General features: G+C 40.9%; 1 long non-coding RNA gene across 1 annotated transcript; it reads right to left on the reverse strand.

The window, feature by feature from the left end:
• Positions 1 to 1,215: 1,215 nt before the first annotated feature.
• On the reverse strand, positions 1,216 to 8,080 carry LOC138045792 (uncharacterized). Its single transcript, XR_011131663.1, has 2 exons — positions 7,767 to 8,080; positions 1,216 to 2,865 (listed from the first exon to the last, which is right to left on the reverse strand). It is a non-coding gene; the product is annotated as an uncharacterized lncRNA (long non-coding RNA).
• Between the last annotated feature and the right edge of the window lie 991 nt (positions 8,081 to 9,071).

Raw genomic sequence — 9,071 nt, forward strand, 5'->3', positions numbered from 1 at the left:
CAATGACTCTCTTTTTCGCAAAAAAATCACAGTGCCTATCAGACTCCGACACTCTTGCCTTCAGTTGATGGGATTGCCAGCTATTTAGAACTAGATGCTTCTGTGAAGCATACACTGGCTTGCCTGTGGTACGTGCTACAGAAAATCAGAAAGCACTGAATTGTGTGGTATTGAAATACAGCATTCCAGTCTCTGAAGAATAACAAATAAAAGAGAAGCGAGAAACATTGGCTTCTGGGCTGACATGTTGATAATTTTCAAGTTCCCTCACAACTTCTTTTCACCACAAGTGTGCCCTATGAGCATCCGAAAACTTTGTAATACTAAACCTCACTGAAGTCAAGCCCTGTTTCGCGGGGTTAGTGTTGCGATGGGAGACCATAACAATAAACCCCTCATAAAAAACAGAAACATCTGACCGAAAATACTATTAACGCTAACAAATGCGAACTCAGCAAGGTACAGATTCTGTTAGCTTGCTTTATGCAAAACAAATATTGATGAAAAAGCAAATAAATATTGATACACAGTTTTCAGAAAGAGCAGAAGGAAGTTTCCCGGACGGTCGATCGAGAATAAAATATTTACGACATGAAAACAACCCCGGGGGGAGGCCCCCGGGAAAACAACATTAATTTTGAACCGTCAATATAGAATATAAAAAGTTACGATCAGCGACAAACATTTTGGGAGATTTTTGCTACGTTCAAGTAAATTGCAAAATCGAAAGTGACATGGCCGGAATTCAGCGGGCGCCGTGATTAAGTTACCGCGGCATGTTTACTCGCCAAACAGTGAAGCATCTGTGTCAAATGATGGCAGGATACCGGGTTTTTGTCAGTTTCTTTTTCTGTCAAGTGTTATAAAGTTTGACAATGAAATGAGCGAAGTCAAAACAAAGATGACAATCGCCCAACTCTTGTTTATGCAAAGTCAAAATTTACTCTCCAAGACGCGTACGACGTTATTTATCACCAGGTAATTCCATCATTTTGGAAATAGCAGCTACTTTATTATTCATCTGCGTCACAAGTTTTCACTGATTTTGGGCCTCATTTTGTTGAAACTCAAGCACGCTTCCAACAGGCCTGTGAACCCTTCCTGCTTACAGAGCAATACTAAAAAACTTCTCCCATATCACATTTGAACCTTAAGCTCGAAAATTCAATACACAACATGATATTATAATTCACAAAGGCAGAAAATGCCACAGAATCCTTTTCCAGCGAAAATTTTATTGAAACAAACAACATATTTGCTCTTAGAGGCGAAAACGTCTTCCTATTTCATTGCGTGCGTGAAGACAAGAAACTCAATTGTGTCAAATTACCATGTACTTCAGGTAAATACTGCTCACTTTGATTTCGTCTCGACGGGCGATAGATTGTTGTCGAAGTCCAGTACTCGTCGCTTTTGAGATTCCTGCCTAGTTTATCCAACTGACTTTCCATTATTGAGCTCCATAAGGGTATATTTTGTTTAAGGATCCACTAAATGCCATTCGCGTTGCATGACTTTCGACGCCATTGCACGCTAAGTTAATGATTCTACTGTGTCCACCTGAGAAATCTACGCAGTTCCACTACCCTCTCGATCCTAAGAAAATACGCGCAGAAGGCTCTATACACAAAGACACCACTTACCAGGGGAGTGACAGGCAAGACTTTTACCGACACGGAAAAAAAAAAAAAAAGAAAAAAAAGAAAAAAAAGAAAACAAACAAACTAAACGCAGACCTCAACTGGGTTTGCCCATAGGCAACCCAGTAACAATTCATATTTAATGCTCTTCCAGCAGAGTCTTTAAAGCGGAATTTTGGTCGACCGGCAGGGCGACAGCCAACAGAAAGTTCACCAAACAAAAGATGTTTGGGCGCTCTGATCTGGCGTCATCCATCCGACACACATGTCCTAGCCAACAACGACGGGTTCTTATTAACATGGTTTCGATCTCCTAAACACATGTTCGCCTTAGGACTGCCTGACTGCTTACAAAATGATCCAGAGGATGCCCAAAGTGAGAGAGAGGAACAATACAATACAAAGTCGTAAAAAAGGTTGCTGTTATTCATCGTGGTGAAGGACAATAATAATAAAGTATTCTCGTTTGTCTCACGATGTGGTCACTTGTGACGTAGATCGCGAAGTTTGGACTGCATACTGCTAGTCTTCATCAGGCGATGAGGTCGACTGGTTACGCGTAACCTTTTAAGCAGGATGCTCCGCTGTGATTGGTGCATTTCGGTCCTCGCTAGTTCGGTATGTCACGGTTCCTTCGGCGGTCCGCTGTCGTACGGTTCTGCTGTTGTTGTGTTTCTTGATCTTGGGCATCCATGCTTTCGAAATTTCTATTCCACTATTTGTACGGTTCTGCTGTTGTTGTGTTTCTTGATCGTGGGCATCCACGCTTCCACTATCCCTGTTGATGTTTTTAGGGTGAAGTCTTATGTGAATCGCCTCCTTGACCCTGCGTGTGTACCAATGAGGATCACGATCAATAAACTTTACTTTGTTCCAAAGTGGGTTGTGTCCGGTGTTGTTAGCGTGTTCTGAAACGGATGTCTCGCTCATGCTCTTTGATTATATCTTGCATAGGTCTTCCAGTCTCGCCGATGTAGACTTCACCGCATTCACAGGGAATCCTGTAAACCACGCCATCTTGTTTAGTCGGCTCGACAGCGTCTTTCGGTCGTACTAGATGTGATCTTAATGTACTCTCCGCCTTGAAAACAGCGCGTATGCCTTGTTGCTGTAGGCAGCGGCGAAGTTGTTCGGATAGGCCTTTGAAATATAGTAAAACCGCAGTAGACTTGTACTCGATCGTGGGTTCAGCACTGCTACTCGATTTCCTGGTCTTGGTGATTTTCTGCAAGAAAGAAAAAGGGTAACCATTAGAGACAAGAGCAGAGGACAGGTGCTTCTTCCTACTATCCTAGACAACGAAATCACGGTGTCTTTCGACGTACAGTAGCTGTTTACCAACGTTCCTATCGACGCCGCTGTACAAACCGCGTTACAGAAACTAGAGGGTGGTTAGCTTTGGCTGCATTGCTCTACGAGCTGAACTATCACGCTCTCTGGGAGCTGAATATCATTTTGAACTTGAGTTTTGTGGTGACCCTAAACGAGAATTTTAACGAAGCTGAGAGAGCAACTGAAGTGGAAGCAAAAAAGACCTGAAAAAAAAAAAAAAAAAATTCCATGCATATTGTAACGAAATCGTTCTTGACCATCTCCCAGATGGCTCGGCAACTGAGATTACTGGTAGGGAATACGTGAATTGGATAGAATTTGTTTCCAATATTAATGAAAAAGTACCCAGAGACCACGCGACCACCAGGAGAATGCTAGTAAAGGGAGACAACGAATTGTAATAAAAACAACTCAGGCAACCAAACCATGCGTCAATCTCATTAAATAAAAAAATCGAACAGTCACACACAAAACCAGCGCTACTGATGTTCACTAAATAAATGTATACTATTTGCAGTAGTTGTTGCTTTCACCTCTATGTATAATTTGAGAAATTAATAAAGTTAGTTCACAAAAAATATTGTCATAATTATGACGATTATGATGACGAATTTTTGAGAGTCTCAAGGATACATAGTGGATCACAAGTGCTCTACCAATCGGAGAGATTACAAGTCATCTTTGGCAGATCAAATCAAGTATAATGTTGGTTTTGGATAAGAAGGGGACAAGGGAGTACCCGAAGAAGAAACCTCTTCAAGCAAAGTGGAGAGTCAACAAACTCAAATCACATATGACGCCGACCCCGGGATCTACTCCCTGGCTACACTGGTAGAACGCCGATACTTCTCTCAACTCTACGCCAACCATGCTTTCCAAATCTTTGAAACTTATGGTGGATAGCACAGATCTCGGTCTTCATTATTTACGGCACAACAAACAAAAATATAATAAGTTACGATATCCTTCTCAATAAATCCTAACCCCAGTTCTAACCTAATGCACAAATGATTCTCATCAGTCACCATTGTTTCGACCAAGCCAACCGCGTTTTGCGTTTGTTTTGCGGGGTAAACTAATAATTTAGAGTGAAGGAAATGTATAGACTACAAACTCACCGAATTGTTTCTTTTACAGAGCAAAAGCATTTCCTGCAGTCTCAAAACAGTACAGTTACTCCGAAAACACTCACTTGAATTACTCTGCCACACGATGTTGGCTTTCTGCTGGTTGCGGTTTTATAAAATGACAATTTAGTGCAGTCCTATTAAATACGGTTAATATTCCATTCGCTATCATCTCCTGATTTTTCACTTAGAAAATCCTTTTCAGCAAAATCATACAAATTGCAAAGAACTTCCATTAGATTTTGGGGTTAAAGAGAACCAACACTTGCATCGATTTTCTTCTTAAACAGTGGAAGCTCCATGCAAAAACCCACAAGCGGAGATGTCAAATTCTTTCAAACAGCAACATCAGCGAGACTGGTGGTGTCACAATCTTTCAAGCAGCTAAAACAAACCTGCAATGTTTAACAATGTTGCTTTTTGTACGTGTGGCGTAAATTAATTGACAATTTTCAAGGTACCGGGCCAGCCATGTGGCACTTCAGTTTCCCCTATACCAAAACAATATGATCGAGAAATGACTGTACTTGACAATCAATTACAAAGACCTCCATTGAATGTCTTTCTGCTTCTCAAAGGGTTCAAACCAAACAGCCATTTTTTCCGCAATCAACCAAGTTGATTCAGCGTAGTAACGCAACTGCACTTAAGCTTCTCCCACATCATAACAACAAGTGACCAGTTTTCTCACCATTTTTATAAAATGTGACGTTTAGAATAAATTCGGGTACCACATTGACCCCCAAAATAATTTAACCACCTTAAAAAAAAAAAAAAGAAGGAGACACGAGCGCAATCTTTGAGTGAGTATTAAGTATGTCTTCTTTTACGAGAGTTTTACTAATCCTTACTGTCCCAATGCTTAGTGAGATTATTACAAACGAGCGTTTGTTGAAGCATACTACACCAGTCAAACGCCAGTTGTAACCTGTCCTCCTTTGTCCTCTTCATTGTTTTGCCTTATTTTTAAATCCCTCAGTTTCAAAAATTAAAGACTCGCTCGTCCGATGAGACTTTCAAGTGAACAGGGCTTGATCTAACAGACTAAGACTAACAGCCATTGGACGACAAGAAATTAAAATATAGCGCAAGTTTGACAGACGTCTCCAGGTAATACACAGCGAACGTTGAGAAGAATTCACGATTCCACGCTGATATCTGGTCCACTCTTTTGAAGTGACTATAAGCTCTTCATAATTGGGCTCAGGCGTAGGACATGGAGTTCCCGGTATTGTGGTCTGTCCTCTGTGGTGTATCATGGTTGGGAGGGTAAATGCTCGAAGATATTAGCTACACCAAGCTACTCTAAAATCCGAGGTAAATAAAGATATATATGATGATATCGCTGCAATGGTTTTGGCAGAACTGATAAATGAACACAAATGTACACCTTGAGGGCTGTTTACATAGTGCATGAAAGATCTTGAAGATTTAAATTAAGAGGCGATCAGAGAGAGTGGATCATCGTTGCGGATTTTTGGTATTCAGTTACACTGAGGCAAAAAGTTTTACTTGGCCCTGGTGCTAAGATCTTCCCAGCGATAGGATTCTTCTAGCGGAGAGCTGATCCTACTGCGTAAACAAATTTCCTTCGAGAGATCGTAGCACTAAGTGCATAACGAATATGGTAGGCTCTTCTGCCAAGTAAGATGTAAAGCCAAACGACATTTCTGCATGTGAACAAAGCGAAAAATTGTTGCGCTCTCTCGGATCTCTCCAGTGTTAAGATCTACCCCCCTTCCATGCAATCAGCCCCTTCAGTGAAATGAAATAACTAGACTCACACCTGTACCGAGCGAGGTCTCCTAAAGACTAAAGACACAGTCATGTGTTCCTACCGACTGAACAAAGCTGCATGCATAATCACTATATTGTCTTGCTTCTCTCCTTCAACAACTAAAAATTATTGTATTTCAGTCATGTGCGTGTTTGCTTCTACCCGAAAAACGTAAATGACAAGCAAAAATGCAATGAGCCATGATGGTAGAATATTGGCATTGAAAGTCGGTTCAAAAGGCGTCCAGTTGAAGTTCAGAAAAGCCAAATACGTATTTATTGAAAAAACCGAGAAAGCACGACTGCAGACAGACATGGTTTACCTTTCGATTGTCCCAAGCCAATTTTAGTGAGTAATTTTGGTTATTCAATTTGAAACCAGTAAATTATGACACCATTACTAACCAACTAGTCGACTGATTCATTGTTAATTGAAACGTAAGCCCCAGTCAGACTTTGCAAAGTTCAGACGATAGGGCAACACCTTGGCGGCTTCCCGTTTATGTTCTTCGATGAACACGAGATAACGATGAAATCTCTTTACGCCGGGAACAAAAGGCAAACATGATTGCTCATGCGGTCAACAATAGTAGAGTTTGATATTCAGTAGTCACAAGAACCACGCTGGTCTTGTCACTACCTTCTCTTTGGGCCGAGTTAGAGAGGTCTCCCTCGAGAAAAGATTCTGAAATTATTAAGCCCCGTAAGAAAGAGAAAAACATGCTGCAACAAACATACCCCATAAAACGACGAGAACTCCCTGCAATCTGTCCCAATAGTAAGTAACCATCGATTCTAAACTCGAAGGCTACAGTAACTCATCTTACCCAGTTCGAAAATTCCAACTTTTACAGGTCTTTATTTTTTATGAATCCTTTCGTATTCCTCAGATCAAACGAATCCTCTGGCAAACTAGAGTGATTTAGTTAACATCTTTGACATTTTCTTCCATGCCTGCAAGATTTACTCATGAAAACGGATGAATGTTAAATTTTGGTGGTTTAGTTTTCTTTGTCCTCCGATGACGAATGATACCTAGACGTTTACCTGATTGTCATCTGTTTAAATTCTTTATTCTGCTTTTTAAGGTAACCGGCCTTTCAGCAAAGTCAGCTGCCATGTTATCAGCGCGGCTAATTTCGAAGCCCGGCTCTGCTAATGAGAAGTTATTCCCTGGCAATATACTATACCCTTTTTTTGGCCGAGACAAAATTATTCGCGAAATCACTTACGTATCATACATAGTACCTGATGAAGCCAACTTAAGATAATCATTACTTGAATATAACTCGGTCAGTTTTGAAAGCAAAGGCCTTCCGTATCAATCGGCAAAAACTCCGTTACTCACTGTCATTGACTGCAGAAAGCCAAATAACGCTTCTGTCGGTTTTAAAGTTACGATAGGCATTCATATCAAGGTAACACTAAGACCCGAACAAGGCCAGCGAGTATTTTTGCCAGCTTTTAAATCAAAGGGTTCACATTTCAGTGCGAAACGGAAATATAGAAAGGTAAAGCTTGGACCTTGATACACTAATCGCGCATTTATTTTAGTTAAATTTTCAAGTAGTTGATGTAGTCTACGCGGAGAATACCCCCTTGTTATCTTCATCACTCTTATTTGAAAGTTGAAACACTTTAGTTTCAATACGGCTTTGTTTTGCACTATCATCCTTAATTAGGGTCTTCCCAAGCAGTAAAAATTTTTAAATACAACAGCAATCGGTTTTTGTAGGCAAAGCCGAACAACAAATGCTTGAACATCATCGGAGGTGCCTCTCAAAGAAACAATCCTCTCTGGCCAATCGCCTACCAAAAGCTTAGTTAAGCGACGAAAACAGATGGAAGGACAACTACACCTTGACTTCTTGATTACTGCGAAAACACCTACCCACATCACTGGACGAGCTATGAAGTTATGTCTAGTATAACTACGGCACCAGCAGCTAGGATTTATCAGCAAAAGGTGTCTTGGTCCAAACGATCCAATCTACGCCAATATTTATGCCATATACAGTGACATTCGTTTACGGTTCTTCCAAATAAGTAATAACTAAAAAAGTATTATTTTTTATAGAACAAACTGACGCTGGGGCTACCCAAAAACAAGGACTAATTGGTAAAGCTCATTGTGCTCACAGACAAATGAGTCGACAACCGGCACCAGCCATCACATGATAATAACGTGCCGAAGATCAAAGGGCCTTGTGAAAGACTACGCCGCTTTTTTCCCAAAGGAAGACAATAAATAATTGTCCGTAACTGAAAATATTTCATGAGGAAAGAGGCGTTTATTGAGGCACGTCCTCGTTAGGCAAACCGCACCTCCCGGGGTGGTTACTTAGGTCAATTTTCGCTGGGTATGAATCTTTCCATTTTTAAATCCCCGGCCACTAGCCAGAATTTTCTTACCCCCAAAATCCCGACAATTTGAGACTCCATTCTAGTAACTCTGTCGGCAACTCTGTTGAAAATGCAACCCCATTATGGTCAATCCAGTCGTGAAAATGCGACCCCATCCAGCGACACATCCCCAGTAGCCAATTCGTCGGAAGTGCCTGGACGTTTCAAACAATGCAATTTCACTGATCTACAAAACTCTCAAAATGCCACTGACTTGCATACGCTGAAAATCGTTGACGCGGTCAAAAGGATTATTTGACGCAGACATATGCTTTGGACCAAGCTTGAAAGAACTGCATAGAATTATCACGACACCGGAAAGGAAAACGTTCGTGAAGGTTCCCCAACCTGCCTGCTTTTTCCTCAAGGCTTCTACTCTAGGATTTTCGCAAAAATGAGAACGCTGCAGTTACTCCAAATAATCAACCACATTCGGTACCACTGATTTGTTACTTTCGCGAGCTGATGTTCTGCTGCGATTGATGGTTAATTTCAAACGATTCATTGGGGCTACTTCCGGGGCATAAGTTACCAATTTTCGTCCTTGTCCCACCAGTAATATGTGTATGTTTGTATTTTTTTGGAGTTTCTTGTGAGCAGATAAAGTCATCTAAATATGTAAGGCCGGAACAGTAAATTACAGATCGAAGGTAGAGATCTTGCATTTCGCTAAATTTGACGTCACCATAAGAATATACTACGCAATTTCGAGTCTGAGAAAAGGGCGCATTTTGAGAAAAAAGTTTGATTTCGGAAGCTTACGTGAGATATAAATTATTTGAGGCTCTTGTAA

Source organism: Montipora capricornis, chromosome 4 (assembly GCF_036669925.1).
Source record: "Montipora capricornis isolate CH-2021 chromosome 4, ASM3666992v2, whole genome shotgun sequence".
NCBI lineage: Eukaryota > Metazoa > Cnidaria > Anthozoa > Scleractinia > Acroporidae > Montipora > Montipora capricornis.